Source organism: Chelonia mydas, chromosome 11 (genome assembly GCF_015237465.2).
Source record: "Chelonia mydas isolate rCheMyd1 chromosome 11, rCheMyd1.pri.v2, whole genome shotgun sequence".
Classification (NCBI taxonomy): Eukaryota; Metazoa; Chordata; order Testudines; family Cheloniidae; genus Chelonia; species Chelonia mydas.
Genome location: NC_051251.2, coordinates 31,853,016 through 31,873,112, shown reverse-complemented (window position 1 = coordinate 31,873,112; position 20,097 = coordinate 31,853,016). Strand labels below are relative to the sequence as shown.

The 20,097-nt window shown below is 40.7% G+C and overlaps 1 protein-coding gene and 1 long non-coding RNA gene across 11 annotated transcripts in view; both read right to left on the bottom strand.

The window, feature by feature from the left end:
- Positions 1–20,097, bottom strand: part of TANC1 (tetratricopeptide repeat, ankyrin repeat and coiled-coil containing 1) — a 212,982-nt gene that overhangs the window by 166,397 nt on the left and 26,488 nt on the right. The window lies entirely within an intron of this gene.
- On the bottom strand, positions 189–2,179 carry LOC122462267. The gene is made up of 2 exons (XR_006284736.1): positions 1,586–2,179; positions 189–504 (listed from the first exon to the last, which is right to left on the bottom strand). It is a non-coding gene; the product is annotated as an uncharacterized LOC122462267 (long non-coding RNA).

Genomic DNA, 20,097 nt, shown 5'->3' with positions numbered 1-20,097 from the left:
TGCAGGGGAAAAAAAAAACAAAACATTCAACAATACTTGGAAATGGAAGTTTCTTTTAAAAGGCTGAATAATTTGCCAAGTTCTGCTACATGGATACATGCATGATGTCTAGCATTTCAAACTGCGTATGACTATATATGTTTAGGAAAAGAAATTGTACACCAAATACCCACAGAACGCTGCACAAATACAATCTATTAAACTAATTTATTGCTATAGAAGTCATTTTGTTTCCTGGGCAATGTTTTTAAAGCTAGGAAACAACAGGAGGCATCAATTCCTAATAGTAGATAGACTTAGAAGAGGGGGACTTTTTTGTTAAGAAGTTAGACAAAAATCTACTGGAAACCTGATGTAGGCTCAGACTTAGGATAAATGGGCGGAGGGGCAGAAGAAGAAGTAAACAATAAAAACAACAAATATCAGGCTGCTACACGGACAGCTCACACTAGGCAGAAGCAGCTTCAAAACTTGGATTTCTGCTTCTAAACTCTTTTCCTCTTCCTGAAACAGAATAAAATTCACATTTTTGAGTTACAAAAACACTTTGCTCATATGCTGCTATTAACATATGCAAATTCTACAGAATAAGTGTGTGTTTTAGTACTACATAAACACAGTTCTAATTCTTTCCTTGTACTCCTGGCATATATCCCTACCTAGATTTCACACAAATCCAAGACTCCAGACCCAAAACGTTCATAAAAGTTTTCATGTGTTGCCTTGTATGTCATCCTAAGATTTCTATAAAAGGCAGTATGCTAAAAAAAATAAGAAAAATATTTTGGATAATTATAAATTTTAAAAGTTTATATAATGGTGTAACAATATAGATTATGGCATTTGGAAAGAGTGTTTAACTTGGCAGCACAAACTGGTTAAACTGGTTATACATACTTCCACAAATTCCTAACTAACGAACATCTGCTATAAGGCGAGTCTTTTCTAAAAGACAAGATATCACGTAGCTCATCCATATAGAATACAGAGTTTTATACTATAGACAATCTAGTTATCTAGTGCTAGTAGACTAATAATCCCTTGTATGTTGGATAAATTGAAAATTGTTGAATTCATACTCATGAATAATTGAAGTTTAGAAAATTTCATCAAAATGCATCATATTCCATCTTTTGGACTGAATGTTATATAGAGTTTTGGAACTATTTCTCCTCTCTATCGTCGGAGACAATGTTGGAATCTACACTAATGAAGAATAATTCACTGAGGGGTATTTTAGATTAGAATACAAATATGCTGAGAGATGCTTCCTTTTGTTTCTTTAAAGAAGGATATTTATAGCACTTCTCAGAAGCAATACTGTATAAATATAGGTTATTAGGGTTCTCTCTGTCATTTCAAAATTTCATTATGTTGCAGATTCCTCAAAGGCAACTCAGGTGTTAACCTGGTTTTAACTTTTAAAACCCTAAAAAATTACTAAAAATTTATCTAGTCAATTTCCATAGGTTGGCAGCTCCTTTCTTCTACCATTATTATTCATACACACAGATAATACAAAGGTATATAGACAGTTTCTCCCATATATACTCTCACCTGTAGTGCCTCTGGTGGCAACTCTCACCTGCTAATTGTTTTCTGTGATCCAGTTGTGCCAATGCAGGCCATAGGACATCATGCCACTCAGTCAGTGAAGGATCAGTAATTTCACACCTGTGTGTCCTTCAAGCATTTCCCAGCAGCTCCTCTGCAGATGATGACTTCCACATTTGAACAATTAATATTAAATTAACTAGACTACAACAGGGACCTGCTTGCACTGTTAATAACTAGTTCCTTTAAACCAGTATTTAAAATGGTGAGAGTGCTCACATAGGCAGGACAAAACCTTTGTTGCCTCTATTTCAGAGAGCAACAAAATCTTAGTGCAGGCAGGCCTCAAGTGTACTGATGCCTCAAAAAGAGCAAGGCCTAATTCAAAAGGACTTGCTTGACACTTGCATCCCTTTAACTCAGTGGTGGGCAAACTACAGCCTGCGGGACCGTCCTGCCTGGCCCCTGAGCTCCTGGCAGGGGGAGGCTAGCCCCTGGCCACTCCCCCTCCCCAGCAGGCAGTGCGGCTTGTGCCTACCCACCTCCCAGGTGTTCAAATAAGCTTGTCCTGCCACTCTGAGCAGCCTGGTAAGGGTAAGGGGGCGGGGTGTTGGATAAGGGGCAGGAGGTCCCAGGGGGCAGTCCAGGGACAGGGGGCGGTTGGATGGGGCGGAGGCAGTCAGGAGATGGGGGAGGTTGGATAGGGGGTGGGGTCCTGGGGGGCAAGTTAGGGACGGAGGTCCTGGGGGGCAGTCGGGGACAGGGAGCGGGGGGGTGGGATAGGCATGGGAGTCCCAGGAGGCCTGTCGGGGGGCAGGGGTGTGGATAGGGGGGCAGGGCAGTCAGGGGACAGGGAGCCGGGGGGGGGGGGGGTTGGATAGGGTGGGGTCCCAGGGGAGGGCGGTGGAGGGGGGGGGGGAGTCCCGGGAGGGGGCGGATAGGGAGCAGGGGCCAGGCTGTTTGGGGAGGCACAGCCTTCCCTACCCGGCCCTCCATACCGTTTCGCAACCCTGATGTGGCCCTCGGGCCAAAAAGTTTGCCCACCCCTGCTTTAAGTATATCATATCTGGGACTGGAGTAAGTATCCTGCCCTGTAGCAGATGAAAAGCAAGTCTCTCTCTCTCAAGTCAAATGTGGCCTGTCAAGTCTTCCTGTGTGGCCCACCCGCTCACCTTAAAAAGAGTTTATAATTAAATTCATGAACAGTGATGCACTGCGGATCATTTGTAATGACTTCCTTAGTAAGTAACTTAATGGCAGTGCTTAATTTGTAATGAAAGAGGTGCCGGCGCTCAGCCCCAGCAAGCCCTGGCTCAAATTAAGCACTGGCTGGGCAGCCAGAGAGCAGCAGCTCCTGGCCGGATGCCCAGCTCTGAAGACAGAACTGCCACCAGCAGCAGTAAAGAAGTAATGGTGGCATGGTATGGTGTATCGCCACCTTTACTTCGGTGCTGCTGCTGGCAGCAGCACCGCTTTCAGAGTTGAGCGGCCAGAGATCGGCAGCTGCTGGCTGGGAGCCAGAGGTGCCAGGGCTATGAACTTTCTATCCTAGAGGTGCCAGAGCTCAGCCCCAGCAAGCTCCGGCACAAATTAAGCACTGCTTAAAGGATCTTAAGTTCTTGTGATAGCATTGGCTACGACTGAGCTAGGACACCACCCGTTTTTTCATTCGTGATGGAAATTGAGCCAAAAATTAATGTGAGTCAGACTAAACATTGCAAAGTCAACAGCAAGAATGAAGCTTTAAACCCAAACTGGACAGCAGTTTTTCTTTTTATTATGCCACCTCGTTTAAATGCAAAAACCTTCATGTTTAATATGCAAACTGTATCCGTCTGTAAGGTCGTCAACATGAGGCACCACTTTGAATCAAAGCAGAGTAACTTCAACGCAGCCTATCATCCTGACAGTACTGCAAGACGTGACAAAACTGAAAATCTGAAGTCTTCATACCAAAATTCAAAATGTCATTCTCACATCATCAGTGACTAGAGGAAAAAGCAACAGCTGCTTCTCTTCGGATAATGTTGGTACTAGCTAAAAAGAAATAGCCTTTCCTGGATGCTGAGCTTGTGAAGGAGTGCAAGCTGGAAATGCTGGAGGAGGTTTTTGCTGGAGATAAAAACAAAGATGCCACTGTGAACCATGGAAAGCAAGTTTCCATCTGATTTGACAGCAGTGCAAAGTTTGGAAGTAATTTACAAGGATTGTTTATCAGCACTGCTTTTCGATTTGAAAAACGCCAAATATGTGTCTCTTGCAGTGGACAAATAAAGTGATTTAAGTGACACTGCCCAGCAATCACCGTTTGTTATATTTTATGATGGTGAAATTTTTCAAGGAAGAATTTTTGTGCTAAATACCATTAGAAACCTACACCACGGGAGACATCATTTTTGAAAAGGTAAAAGGCTTTTTGGGAGAAAAAATGGTTTAGATCTGCAGAAAGTAATCTTGCTTGTTACAGACAGAGGTCCCTCCATGATTGTGGGCTTTGCTTCCCATTTGGCAGCAATACACCCTTCATTCAATATATATCACTGCATCATTCACCAGACTGCCTTGTACACTAAGTTGTCTGGGACTAACCATGAGTATCGTGATGAGATTAAGGAACTACATACGCTCAACTTCTAGCTTTCTACATCATCTTTTTAAAGGTCCTTTACAAGACATTTCAGCCAAAAACAGTGACCTCTTGCAGCACAGTGACATTCGCTGGTTAAGTGTGTTAGAGAGGTTGCGAAGCTTTGAAATAATATAATTTCTTTCAAACCACAAGACCAATATGGCTTGTGAGTTCCTGGAATTTATGAAGGATATCCCCTCTATGTCACAGGTAGCTTTTCTGTGTGATATTACTGGTCACTTGAATTCCCTCAACTTGCAGCTCCAAGGCCATGCAAGCAACATTGGGGATCTGTTTGAAAACGTGCATGCCTTTCAGAGGAATCTTGAAATCTTTCAGGCAGACTTAACAGGAAAGATGTTGCACTTTCCCACACAGTCTGTTGTCGCTACACATGAAACTTCTATGAAAACGAAGCAAGAATTCCTAAACAATCTGATCAAAAATTTTAAAATGCGATTTGAGAAATTTTAAAATTCCAAAGGATTCGGTTTTGTTTGTTCATGATCCATTTGTTGTCTCTGCCAATGGACTTTGCCCTTCTGAAGCAAAGGCCATTCTTGATTCAACTGATGAAGGTGCCTTTCAATTAGAAATTATAAGGCTCCAGAGTTCAGATGCCTTGAAGGCAAAATTCAGAGAAGTGGGACTTTGTGATTTCTGGACTCAGTATGCTGACCAGTTTCAGAATAGCCAGAATCTAGCCATCTATCTTTTAACAATGTTTGGATCAATGTGTCTCTGAGAATCTGGGTTTTCTACCATGAACACAGAAAAAACAATACTGCAATCACCTGACAGATGAGCATCTTCACCTGTGCCTTTCCCTGACCTTTTATAAATCATTCTTCAAAAACTTGCCAGAGATCAACGATGTCACCTCTCCCATTAGATATTGTCACAAACACAGGTAATAATGTTGATTTATAAACTTGGTTAAAAGACAGAAACACTAATACTTATGTTGCAATAAAGGTCTTTATTGGCAGCTGATTTTTTGTTGCTGTCAGCTTTCTATGCAAACGGCCTGCTTCGTGTCATAAAATTCTCAAATCAACCTACGGGTAGATCTAATTGAGTATCACTGATGTAGAGTTTAGACTTCTTTCTGCCCACCTAAAAGGACAGGACCATTCTGTTCTTTGTGTGTCACTATTTACAGAAGCCGCAACTGTCCAACCCAAAGGTATTGGTTTCTGGCAGTCACATGCCATGCTAAAGACAGCTAGCATCACTAGCAACATCACCCTCTAGAACAGAGGTGGGCAAACTTAGGCCCACGGGACTGTCCTGCCTGGCCCTTGAGCTCCTGGCCAGGGAGGCTAGCCCCTGACCCCTCCCCTGCTTTACCCCTTCCCCCACAGCCATGCCGCTGTGTGGGCAGCGTGGCTAGCTCCGGCCGGGCAGCGCAGCTGCCAGACATGATGCTCTGAGCAGCATGGTAAGGTGGCAGGGGTTGGATAAGGGGCAGGGAATCCCAGGGGCCAGTCAGGGGACAGGGAGCCGTTGGATGGGATGGAGGTTCTGGTGCGGGGATGGTCAGGGGATCGGGGGGGGGGGGGGGGGGGGGGGCGTTGGATGGGGCGGAGGTTCTGGGGGGTGGGGCAGTCAGGGAACGGGGGGATGTTGCATAGGCGTGGGAATACCAGGGGGCCTGTCAGGGGCCAGGGGTGTGGATAGGGGTTCGGGTAGTCAGGGGATGCAGAACAGGGGGTGTTGGATAGGCGTTGGAGTCCCGGGGGACCTGTCACGGGGCGGGGGTGTGGATAGGAGTTGGGGCAGTCAGGGTACAAGGAGCTAGGGGGGTTGGATAGGTATGGGAGTCCTGGCGGGCTTGGCGGGGGCGGGGGTGTGGATAGGGGTCGGGGCAGTCAGGAGACAGGGAGCAGGGGGTGGATGGATAGGAGGTGGGGTCCTGGTTAGGGGCAGGGGGAGTTGGATGGATCGCGGGTTCTGAGGGGGACAGTCAGGAGGCGGTGGCCAGGCTGTTTGGGGAGGCACAGCCTTCCCTACCCGGCCCTCCATACCGTTTCACAACCCCGATGTGGCCCTCAGGGCAAAAAGTTTGCCCACCCCTGCTCTACAATATGTTTGTGTGTCAGTTCTTCCAGCAACACCATATCATCTGCACCATCCAGGTGCCCCTGTGAACTCTCCAGCTAGCGTTTGGAGTTTGATGCATTCTTCCCAAATCCCATAGTACATTCAGGGGATTTCACCTGCTTGGCTGTTCCAAGATTAAGACTTCCTGACATCTGATTTGCGTCCATTTATTCATACATTGGTCAAACTGGACAGTCTCTATGTAAAAGAATAAATGGACACAAATCAGACGTCAAGAATTACAACATTCAAAAACCAGTCAGAGAACACTTCAATCTCTTTGATCACTCGAGTACAGACCTAAAAGTGGCAATTCTTCAACAAAAAAACTTCAAAAACAGACTCCAACGAGAGACTGCTGAATTGGAATTAATTTGCAAACTGGATACAATTAATTTCGGCTTGAATAGAGACTGGGAGTGGATGGGTCATTACACAAAGTAAAACTATTTCCCCATGTTTATTCCCCCACCCCCACCCCCCACTGTTCCTCAGACATTCTTGTCAACTGCTGGAAATGGCCCACCTTGTTTATCACTACAAAAGGTGTCTTCCCCCCCCACTCTCCTGCTGGTAATAGCTCACCTTTCCTGATCACTCTCGTTACAGTGTGTATGGTAACACCCATTGTTTCATGTTCTCTATGTATATAAATCTCCCCACTGTATTTTCCACTGAATGCATCCAATGAAGTGAGCTGTAGCTCACGAAAGCTTATGCTCAAATAAATTTGTTCATCTCTAAGGTGCCACAAGTCCTCCTTTTCTTTTTGCGAATACAGACTAACACGGCTGCTACTCTGAAACCTGTCAGTTTCCGAAAGAATTTCTGTGGACTGAATCTGTTTCAGGCATGGGACTTTGAAGTCAAAGACTTCTGGAGTTCTTCTTTGATGATCACTGCTCATTGAGACTGGACAAGCCAGTTATCGTAAGTAGGACACTACAGATCTTCGCTGTGATTGCTGCTACTATTATGACAAAGGTTAATAAGAGGTGGGGAAAAATTATGACTTATCTGGGTAATGGAGCACATGCTATTTCATCTGCCTGAATATTCCCCTTCCAGGCTTAAGCCACTCTAGAAAAATATAGAAGTAGCTAGTGTTCGTGGCAAGCTAAATGGTCACTAACTTATTTTTGTGCCTCAGACTTTACTCAGTTTTATGGTCTAATAAATCTTTAGGCAAGACACTGGAGTCCAGGGGATGAGAGGAGAATTTAGCACAGGCTGAAACTGTAAAGTCAAGCCTTGGGAGTTTCAACCACAAGGAATTATCCTCTGTGGTTATCTTTTAAGTCTTTCCAACATTTAGCCAAAGTCAGCTTCGCATTTGGGGATTCCCAACAGGATCACGCCATCTTGTGAACGAGGATATGAATCAATAGCATTTTTCAGGAAAGAAACCATTCCCTTTACATCAAGAAGTACTGGAGAGCTGCTTAATGAGAGCCTGCCAGTTCACAAACACATTTTTAATAGAACTTTCTGACTTTCTTAGTAGCATCCTGAGTGGAGCATCCATTTTCTCTTCCAGTACCTCATAAGAGTACACACTTAAGTGATATTTTGCAAAATGCTCTCCTCCCCCGGATTAGCTCAGTCATTGTAAACTGGCCTGAACCACAAAGGTCAGGACTGTTTGGATCCAGAGCTTTTGTTCTGGACAGCTTCTAGTTTAAACCACAATATTCTGAGTTGAAGTTTCAACTTTGTCCACATATTAGCTTAATTATTGCAAGACATAGCACAAAACTGCTCCAAGTCCATTATGGCACAATGGAAGTATTGAGGTGTACAGAGTGACAACCTAATGTTAGGGAGTCTGATAACAAGGTTCCTTAGATGAAAAGTCAATTGCAAAAAAGTTCTGCATTATCAGAGCCTATTACAAACTGCCTTTTTTTTTTTTTTTTTTTTTTGGGGGGGGGGGGGGGGGGAGGGTGCGAAGGTTAAGATTGCAAATTCAGATCCTGTCTAGCCTGGAAGACTGTATGATGACTGAAAGAAAAGGGGGAAAAAGAACTAGTGAAATGACAACACCACAAAAGCCAAGAGAGTGAAGATTCATATACTGTGACGGTAAGGAATTGTTTAATGAGACTGTTTTAAATTTTTAAACACTTATGTGACGATTCTGGCCATGGTCACTTAATGGGTTTTAATCTTTAAAAAAGAAAAAATTAACCCAACCCCTTACCCTTTCATGTCTTCTTTTTTCATTGTGAAGCAGCAATAATTTTTAAAAAGTGTACCCTCACAAAAATGTACCAACTACATTTACAAAAAAAAAAAATCCTCTGCAGGTCACCATTAATACTTAAAGTTATATAAAATGCCAATAAAGGACTATAGCTTCTTGTCAATGACAATGTTTATAGGAACATTTTCAAGTATGCTAGCTTATACACATTTTGAATATTCAGCATATAGAAACTACTTTCAAGCATGTGGAAAAAGATGGTCCCATTGCACTTCCATTCCAGATCACTAGCTGATATCCATTCCACAGAAGATTATTAGAAATAAAACCCATAAAGTTATTATAGATAATCTATTTTTCTAAACATGAGAAACATCCTTCTAAAATAAAGGTATGCCAATATACACAAAAGACATTTATTTGTTTTTGAGGGAGGACTGGTCTAAAATGGTACATTAGCTACTATAAAAAATAGTTGGATTATACCTCCCACATTTTGGGGGGGTCCCAAAAACCTAGACTAACATTTTAGTAAGAGAAAAATACACCAGTCATTAAATGTGGGACTCTGATAAATTCTGTGTCTGCTGAACGCCACTTGCTCATATGATTTATAAATATTGCCATACCTAACTCTGCTCCTTCTGAAGTCAATGCAGAGTAAACCAATGCTGAGTGTTTTTGAAAATCGCACCCTTATTCAGGAAGAGGGGTGGAGGCAGTAAACCTTCTCATACGCCCTGAGGAATCTTTTTATATCACAGTATCTCTCCAAGTTCCTGAAGTCCTAAGTCCAAGTTTTCAGAAGTGACTAGTGATTTTGTATGCCTAAGTGGAGACATGTTCAAGAGGCTGGATATTCAGAAGATAGGGATTCACCAGTTTCTTAAAAATCAGGGTCCTTTAAAACATCTCAATTTGGGCATCCAAAATCATTAGTCACTTATGAAAATGTGGCCCCAGCATTTTATATAGGTAGCCAAGTCTTTATTGTTCTATTAACATCCAAGAAATGCATCTTGGTTCAAGGCAGAAGGGCATAATATCTAGGATACAATGGAGTGAAATATAATTTCCTATTTGTAGAAAAACAGTAGGAATTTAAAGCTCAAAGCTTGATTCCACCCTGATACATGGTCTGGCAAGACCTGCAAAAAAGCAGAGAGCCAGCAGCTTAGTGAGACACACTTGACCAAACAGTGGCCACTAAGAATAGGCTTACAAATGACGAGAAAATTGAGCACGGAAGAAAGCAATAAAAATGGAACTCAAAAGGGCACTGAAAATTGTGCTGACATCCTTTGCTTAACTCAGCTTTTATGGACAGCATAGAAGTAACATGTATTTAAGCACACAAATTCCAGTCCAAACCCTTCTCCAAATCAGTAGCCCCAAAGCAGTTCAGAAATGACAGCATTTACACGGGGGACAGAGACTCAACAACAAAGTATCCATTTGTTAGCTAGTAGTTCTGATAAAGGATTAAGGTTGGGGAAAGCATTAATCTGGTCGTGCCCACTGCTTAAAATTATTAGTTTCTGAATTGTAGGGTGGACTTTTAGACTTTTCCTGTCTTTGTTCAGACAGTTCAGACTGAAGGAGCCTATTCTGAATCCGAATCCTGACTCAGTAGTGACATGATAGAAGTCTGTTCAAGGGTGATCTACAAATAGAAAATGTGGATTTTTGTCCTTTTTTGCTTCTTTACATAGTGGACCTGAATGACTACTTTCAAAAGATTTTTTTTCTACTTATTTCGAAACCTTACAAATTCAGGTACGGTCAGTTTTAGAAGATGCTTCACAAATGTTTCCACTAACAAATTTTTCAAAAAAGTTTCCCCATCATTGCCAATGCTTTCTGCTCCAGCTGTGTCAGCAATTTTGGGAGCCCTTGTATTGACAGGTCACCAGCTGCTGCAGATATTTTAACTACGTCAGTTAGAATGCTTATAACAGCCAGCATCCTAGCTGCATAAGGTTCACAACATTACTAAGGATGGTAAGGCTGAATAAGTAATATAACAAAAAGTGTTCACTACAATAGGCATCCCCTAATAAAGATTAGAGAACCAATGATTTCATCATATCGCAACTCAAGAATGAAAGTTGAACAACTGGAAGGGGAAGGGATTTTTAGTTTCCAACTCTTGTTTGCTTTTGTTAGCAACTGTTTTACCGTCATACTAAACAGCTTGGATACAGGATATCTTTGTTCAAGATTCAGCACTTCCAATCCCTCAATTAAAATGTTAGAACTCACAACAAACAAGATGTTTTCAAGTACAACCAGACCTAATATTGCCATGATAAACAAGAAGCCAAGAAAAAACAATCAAATGAATAAACCACCACACAGACAGATGAACTGCCAGGCTTGCTTCACACACCATAAAGCAGCAAAGAAAGGAACAATTTCAATTTTAAATAAGTCCTCTGGCACTAACTTTTAAAACAAAACAAAAGACAGGAAGGATCACCTTGTGCAAAAGGCATTCGATTTGGGACTCAGGATATCCAGGTAAAATTCCCAGTTCTGCCAAGACTTCTTGTGTGATCTTTGGCAAATCAATTACTCTCTCTGTGCCTCAATAGAATGGTGTTAACAAAACTGCCTTTTGTATGTCTTCACTATGTATACAGTAAGCTACTGAGGGCAGGGACTGCCTCTTACTAACAGATAGTTATACTGGGGTCCCCAGTCACAGGGCCTATAGCCACTACAGTAAGAGGTGATAAATAGTAAGTTAGATTCATCTTTACTATCATTTCAAAGATATGCTGCACTCAATGTTTAATTAAACAATGAGATGGATGAAACAGGAAGTGTGCATGTCTTCTTTTTTGCTTCTTAATGCATAGGTAGCAGCCCTGAATGCTTTTCTCAACTCTCAAAAAAATAGAGTGGGATGGCATTTCCTACTACTTTTCTAACCTTGCAAATGTCAGAAGTCATTGTCTTTCTTGTTTTAATCAGTCTTTACTGGTAGAAGGGACAATGTGCTGCACACATACTGAAAAGAAAAGAAAGGGCCTCTGAATGTATTTTACTTGGAAAAACTGACCAATCCTCATAGCTGATGCTGAGCCTGGCTCTTACTTTGGTTCAAATGTGAAGTAAATTGTTTCTTGTGTCCAAGCAGTCTCTCTTTGGGTCTGATTCTAAAGGAGATAGAAAATAACTAAGGTCTTGAGGAGAGAAGAGAATGTCTGTGTCCCATTGGCAGAAGTAGGGGAAAAACCTTAAGGGACAGACTAGAATAGAAACACTACAGAAACTATTTGTACTCTAGTGAAATGTACATGCCCCATCCATCCCCATTTTTAATTTTTTTTAAGACTCCAAATACTATGCCACGTGTCAGTATCATATTCCAATGAAAAAAAGGTAGAAATAAAGAACTAGAACATTTTTGCCTACAAACTATGGGATAGCCTCGTAAGCTATAGCAACAAGAATAAAATGCCTATTTCACAATCTTAAAATAAAAACAAAAAAAAAAGTAAACCTTTTTGGTTTTCACAGGATTGTTTTAAATAACTTGGCTGAAAGAAAAAAGTATTGTAGAAAACCTGCATTACCTAATCACAAAAGAGTCTCACTGAATCTGACAGCAATATTGTGAATGACAAAGCCAAGCTGGTGACACTGTGAAAGAACAGAAAGAGTTGCATACTCTGTTTAATTCACTTTTTACTTCAGGAGTGTGCCAGGTGTACAATTTCTGTTGCCATGAATGCAGAAGCTCGATACTTAGCTGGAATCTGAAGTTATTATACAATCCTGAGCTATCATTACAAAACAAATTCTTTACATCCGGCATGTCTGACAGAGATAAGAAGATGGAGGTGTGGGGCAATGTGGCATTAAATCAGCAAAACTTTGCATAATTCTGTTTTGAGTTTCCCACTTCTGTGTTTACCCAATTTTTATTTAAAAAATCAAGGCCCATTCCACCCTTACAATAAAAGATCCACAAGGACAAATGCTAGCTTCCTGCTCCTATTTGGAAGACGCGGGCAATGCTATTCAGATAATACACATAAGGTACCCAGTAATCCATAACTTCAAGACTATACAGAGACTTGGCAATACTGTCCATTTCCCTTCCTCTCCCCACTAAAATGACAAGTGATAGTCATAGTCCCACAGAAGATTAGGGTTGGAAGAGACCTCAGGAGGTCATCTAATCCAAACCCCTGCTCAAAGCAGGGCCAACATCCTAGCTAGGGCTTTGTCAAGCCAGGCCTTAAAAACCTCTAAGAATGGAGAATCCACCACCTCCCTAGGTAACCCATTCCAGTGCTTCACCACCCTCCTAGTGAAACAGTGTCTCCTAACATCCAACCTAAACCTCCCCAACTGCAACTTGAGACCACTGCTCCTTGTTCTGTCATCTGCCAGCACTGAGAACAGCTGAGCTCCGTCCTCTTTGGAACCCCACTTCAGGTAGTTGAAGGCTACTATCAAATCCCCCCTCACTCTTCTCTTCTACAGACTAAACAATCCCAGTTCCCATTGCCCTCCGCTGGACTCTCTCCAATTTGTCCACATCCTTTCTGCAGTGGGGGGCCCAAAACTTGATGAAATATTCCAGATGTGGTCTCACCAGTGCCAAATAGAGGGGAATAATCACTTCCCTCGATCTGCTAGCAATACTCCTACTAATGCAGCCCAATATGCTGTTAGCCTTCTTGGCAACAAGGGCACACTGCTAACTCATATCTAGCTTCACATCCACTGTAATCCCCAGGTCCTTTTCTGCATAACTGCTGCTTAGCCAGTCAGTCCCCAGCCTGTAGCAGTTCATGGGATTCTTCCATCTTAAGTGCAGGACTCTGCACTTGTCCTTGTTGAACCTCACCAGATTTCTTTTGGCCCAATCCTCCAATTTGTCTAGGTCACTCTGGATCCTATCCCTAACCTCCAGCGAATCTACCTCTCCCGCAAGCTTAGTGTCAGCTGCGAACTTGCTGAGGGTGCAATCTATCCCATCATCCAGATCATAAATAAAGATGCTGAACAAAACCGGCCCCAGAACCAACCCCTGGGGCACTCCGCTTGATACCGGCTGCCAACTAGACATCAAGCCGTTGATCACTACCCTTTGAGCCCGACAATCTAGCCAGCTTTCTATCCACATTTAGTCCATTCATCCAATCCATACTTTAACTTGCTGGAAAAGAATACTGTGGGAGACCGTATAAAAAGCTCTGCTAAAGTCAAGATATATCACATCCACCACTTTCCCCATAGCCATAGAGCCAGTTATCTCATTAGAGAAGGCAATCAGTTTGGTCAGGCACGACTTGCCCTTGGTGAATCCATGCCGACTGTTCCTGATCACCACCTTCTCCTCCAAGTGCTTCAAAATGGTTTCCTTAAGGACCTGCTACATGATTTTTCCAGGGACTGAGGTGAGGCTGACAGGTCTAGTTACCCGGGTTCTCCTTCTTCCCTTTTTTAAACATGGGAATTATAATTTGCCTGTTTCCAATCGTCCAGGACCTCCCCCGATCGCCACAAGTTTTAAAAGATAGTGGCCAATGGCTCTGCAATCACATCGGCCAATTCCCTCAGCACCCTCGGATGCATTAGATCTGGACCCATGGACTTGTGCATGTCCAGCTTTTCTAAATAGTCTTTAACCTGTTCTTTCACCACTGAAGGCTGCTCACTTCCTTCTCATACTGTGTTGCCCAGGACAACAGCGTGGAGATCTATTTTAACTAGGGTTAAAAGATCTATTTTAAGAGATTTTAACTAAGGTTGCCGATTAATCACAGTTACCTCATGCGATTAACTCAAAAAAATTACTCGTGATTAAAAAAATTGATCACGATTAATCGCAGTTTTAATCACACTGTTAAAAAGTAGAATACCAACTGAAATTTATTAAATATTTTTGGATGTTTTTGTACATTTGTAAATATATTGATTTCATTTATGAAACAATACAAAATGTACAGTGCTCATTTTATATTATTTTTATTACAAATACTTGCTTGTAAAAACAACAAAAGATAGTATTTTTCAATTCACCTCACACAAGTACTGTAATGTGATCTCTTTATCATGAAAGTGCAACTTACAAATGTAGACTTTTGTTACATAACTGAACTCAAAAACAAAACAATGCAAAACTTTAGAGCCTACAAGCCCACTCAGTTCTACTTCTTGTTCAGCCAGTTGCTCAGAAAAACAACTTTGTTTACGTTTATGGGAAATAATGCCGCCCGCTTTATTATTTACAATGCCACCTGAAAGTGAGAACAGGCATTCACATGGCACTTTTCTCACCGGCATTGCAAGATATTTATGTGCCAGATAAGCTAAACATTCATACGCCCCTTCATGCTTCAACCACCATTCCAGAGGACATGCTTCCATGCTGATGATGCTCGCTAAAAAAATAATATATTAGGACTGAGTGGACTTGTAGGCTAATGTTTTACACTGCTTTGTTTTTGAATGCAGTTTTTTTGTTTTTGTTTTTACATATTTCTGTTTGTAAATTCAAGTTTCATGATAAAGAGATTGCACTACAGCACTTGGATTAGGTGAATTGAAAAATACTATTTCTTTTGGTTTTTTACAGTGCAAATACTTGAGGTCAAAAATAATTATAAAGTGAGCATAGTACACTTTGTATTCTGTGTTGTAATTGAAATAAATGTATTTTAAAATGTAGATAACATCCAAAAATATTTACATAAATGGTATTGTATTATTAACAGTAAAATTAATCTCACGATTAATTGTGATTAATTTTTTTTAATCGACTGACAGCCCGAATTTAACTATTTCCAAAATTACTCTGTCAGAGTTCTAATATGCTAATAACATTCTGAAGCAGACTTGACTGATCAGGGTTCTCATCAGCAAAACAGAAGCAGTGCAAATTTACCATAAATTGACAAGCTAATAGATGGAAACAGAAGTCACTATAGTTACAAGAACTGTTTTATTAAAGCCAAGATATTAGTTATTTTACAACGTTTATATTTTATTAGTAGCTGAATTGCGTACATTTTAGGAGATAGCTTCAAAGCAATATCTTAGACTTTTATTACAAAGGAACTGCAAACTATTAAAAATCCTACTTGTGTGTATGGTTAAGGAAACTTTTTTTGCAAATATTTTCATAAGCAGCAATTTTAGCATCAGGAAAAGATTTTTCTTCCAACCCCTCCTGTCCCTATTTGAGCTTTGGGAAAGAGGTTTAACAACACTGACAGCAATGCTGTGTGTCCACACTGATTTATGCCTTGAAACCAATACAGGACAGAGTACTATATTTTTTAAAATGTTTTAATAGTTATGTTGGTAGGAAATGTCTTCCCACTGGCTATGGAAGCTTGTCTTTGTTTAAGCCCATGTTATTTCTCTTCTGCCCACAATTAAACTATATTCAATGACTCACTACATCTGAAGAGAAAAATATTTCAGCTACAACAGTTGTTGCTTCAAATGAGGAATGTATGTTTGAATAATGTCCAAATAGTTGTAGGAATAGATTTTGTTTAAAAAATTGCCTTCATACCTTTTTCCATGTTGCTCCCTAAACCTGGAAGGACATCGCTGTTCCTGTGCATCAGCCATCGTCTTTCAAATCCAGGGGCATCATTTGTATGAAGCAATGGGGACAGTTGTATCTCCACCCACCCAGACTTAAAATGCAGTCATTAGGAAACCAATAATTGCCTAGTTCTTTTCATTCATCATGGTTTTTGGAACAGAGTAAGTTCTATATGCTGGCAACTCCCCCCACTCCCGTTTTTTTTTTTCCCTGAAATAAGGCCCCTACTTCAACTCTCTCCTCAAAAATCCACTTTTTCCCCTATTTCCCCCCCACCCCACAATTCGCTTATACTTTTGTGATGGTAATTTTTCCCTTTTGCCCTACTTTCATTTCTTTTTTAAAATATCAGAATTTATTATTAACTTCCTAGAGTAAGACTCACATTTTTATTGTTTGATTTATCCAGGGTGGATAAAAATCAATGATTTAAAAAAAAAAAAAAACAGATTTTTTTTATTTAATTCGGAATTTTATGATAAAATGCTTTTTGAGGAAAAAAGCAATCTAAAGATAGTGTTAATTAAGATACATTATAGCTCAGAGATATCTCATCATGGAATAGGGATTATAAATTGTAATTCTATAGTATGAGACAATATAGTCATGTAACGTTTAAGAAAAAATTTTTAAATAAGTTCCAATAGCTCATGGATTAGGGACCCAATTTTATGGGGTTCCTGGGGCTTCTGTAGAAAGATTAACCTAAATAATCTATATCTACCCAATGGGACTCAGTGCTCAGTCCAGAAGAAACCATCAGAGATGCTTAGTTTTGCAGTTCTCAAACTATAGATTTGTGTCTACAGAGATAGCATGCTTCTTAACAGCAAAAATGATTTTAAAATAAATAAATCTATAGAGGTGAGAAACAACAGACCTCAACCCTATGGGTCCCTCTGCAAATTTGTGTACACAGAGGCAATCCCTAACCTCTCTCTAAAGCGCAAAACTTCAAAAAGTTCAATGAATAGAACAGGGCCCACTCTACCATTTTTGCCGCCCCAAGCAGCGAAGCAAAAAAAAAATAAAATTAAATAAAATTAAATTAAATTAAATAAATAAATAAAAAACGGCTGCCGAACAAGAAAAAATAAAAAAGCTGCTGCCGAAGTGCGCCGAGGAAGGGAAAATGAAAAGGCTGCTGCCGAAGTGCCGCCGAGGAAGGAGTGCCTCCCCAAGAACGGCCGAAGTCCCGCCCCTTCTGATTTGCCACCCTAGGCACCTGCTTCCCTAGCTGGTGCCTAGAGCCGGCCCCGGAACAGAAGATTGTTGGGAGCGGAATAGATCTGGACAAGGCGAAGAAGTCTGGAGATAAACGTGAGAAGGGAGGGACAGGCAGTAGAAACAAAAGTGAAACTGTTTGAGCAGCATATTCCGAAGTCTTGAGGTCTTTCTGAGCGTAACCTTCATTGATTTGAGATCTACCATACCATTCTCTCACGAGAAAGGAAAACCTATAATGGCAGCAGGCCATAAAAGAAACCCAGTTTGGGAATAAGAACCATTCAAGAAATATATATTTGCTGATGATGTTTAAAGAAAGTCACACCAGTGAACTGATGGAAGTCACTTAAGCACTTGGATTCAGAGACTGTTAAAGTGATTATCTCACTTTTAACAGCAGTAACTTCTTCTGCTGGTGTAGAAAGGATATTTTCTTTCTTTAGACTAATTCATTCCAAATTGAGAAATCGTTTGGGACCTGAAAAAGCAGAAAAGCTTGTTCTTCTTTCCCAGATTATGAACCAACAGGAAAATGAAGGTGAAGACTATTGAATTAGCTGCAGAAGCCAATATTTTAAGTTTCTCATGTTGACCTGGCCGACACAGTCGATTAATTTTTTTTTTTTTAATATTTCTTTTAACTATTGTAGTTAAAAACAATTTTAACAAAAACAAACCTGATTTTAAAAAACAATGTTTAACTAAATTCAAAGATTCATATGCTTGTTTTGGTAAAATATTAGGTGTTTGCTGTTGAAGAAAAAAATCCAGAATACATAACGTTGTTGTTTTAGTTAAATAAAACAATTTAAGTGTGTGTCTGGTGATGATCTCCTCCTAATACAGCATGGCAAGAAAATCCCCCAAATATTAATGATTAACCTGTTGAATTGGAGATAGTTCACCTCCCAATGACTGCATAAAAAAAAACAAACCAAAAAACCAAAAACATGAATCATAACAAACATTAATTGAAAATGGTTTGTCTGTCTTTGGTGAATGAAAGTTTTAAATTGCATATCATTCTTTTACATAAAGTAAAATGTTTTAATAATGTTTTAAGTACTAGAAATTATGCTCTAGTTCTAACAAAGTTTGAAATGGCATCTTTAATCCACTTGGTGGAATTTCTTTTGCTGTTGTCACAGAACACTAGAGTTAGTTTACAGACCATCAGCTGAATGTACAGATTTATATTTTGCATATTCTCTATTCACCTCACACACCCCTACCCCATCACCTCCTTTCATGGAAAACATCAATTCTAAAATTTTGCATCCACTTATAGAAACAATTACTAAGAATGACTCCTATTGTTTTCCCAATTGAGATACTCGGCATCTCTCTATGAATCCCTCTTTGCGCCACAAGTTTTGCAGTGTCCTACATAAAATCTTCAGAATGTCTCTCTCTCCTCCTCCTCCCCAAAGAAGTTTGAGAGTCTTGGTTTGAAAGAGTCCTTCAGGTAAGCCATTTTATTTGCAGAAGTAGTATATTGTTGCACAAAGGTCACAAACAGAAAACAACTATTTCCAGATATAAATGTGGGTCTTAAGAACCAAGACTTCTTTTGGCCAGCTTCCTGGTAAATGTCACCTTTAGCAATGAGGTTCCACTTCTCTTTAAAGGTAGTCTGGCAACATAAATCAGGCCCGCAGTCCAGGAACTCATATCACACTCTCTCGGACAGTTTTTCCCTCAACTGTCTTGGTCTGCCCCAAAGTTTTTAATAGACTGGTAAAAATGCTAAGGTGGATTTCAGCCAGCCAGCCAGAGGGCAGCACACTTCCTGAGCTTGCTTCAGAACTTACCTCACACAGATACTACTCTCTCTTTCCCAGTAGCTTTCTGGGAACCCAGCAGCCACGGGTTTCCCTCTGAAAACCCTGTGGCTGATCGCAGCCTCCTGAGCCTTGTTAAATAGTTAAAATTGTATTACATGCTGTGGCTGATGGCTGAAATGCCAGACTAATATCCACTCCTGATTAGTTCTCTTACCCATTCAATCATGGCAGGTTCTTCTCACAAAAATATTAGCACAAAGGTAGGCAACAACATTTCAAAGAGGATGAAGAGCACTAGATATATGAAACATAGCATTAATTGGTTTGTGATTTACATCTAAAGCTCTGAGCAGGGAAGGTGTTATTTCCACTTTATAGAAGGGGAATAGAAACAGACATGTTTAGTGACAGTCCCCCACTCGCCCAGTTCACACAAAGCCAACAACAGAGGTGGGAAGATCCTCGAGATATGTATATACTCAAAGGTGCTGGAACTAGGGGTGCAGCAGCAACTCTTGGCTTGAAGTGGTTTCCATCATATACAGGGTTTACAGTTTTGTTCAATAACTTTCAGCACCCCCACTATAAAAATTGTTCCAACACCACTGTCTACACTGCAATTAAACATACATGGCTGGCCCATGTCAGCTGACTCAGGCTCGAGCTACGGGGCTGTAAAACTGTAGTGTAGTTGTCTGGGCTCTGGCTGGAATCTGAGCTCTGGAACCCCACAAGGGTCCAGGTGGAGTCCAAGCCTGAATGTCTACACCACAGTTTTACAGACCAGTAACTTGAGCCCAAGCCAGTAGATATGGATCAGTCACAGCTGTTTAAATGCAGCGTAGACATATTCTCAATCTCCTGACTCCATCTCCTGCTCTCATCTTAAAGTAGCTCTTACACTAAAAATGGTTTGCTGGTATAACTTATCCTAGTTCCCCTAGAGAAATAAGCTATAACTGCAAAAGCACTTTTATGCCATTATAATTGCATCTACATTACGATTTTTATCAGTACA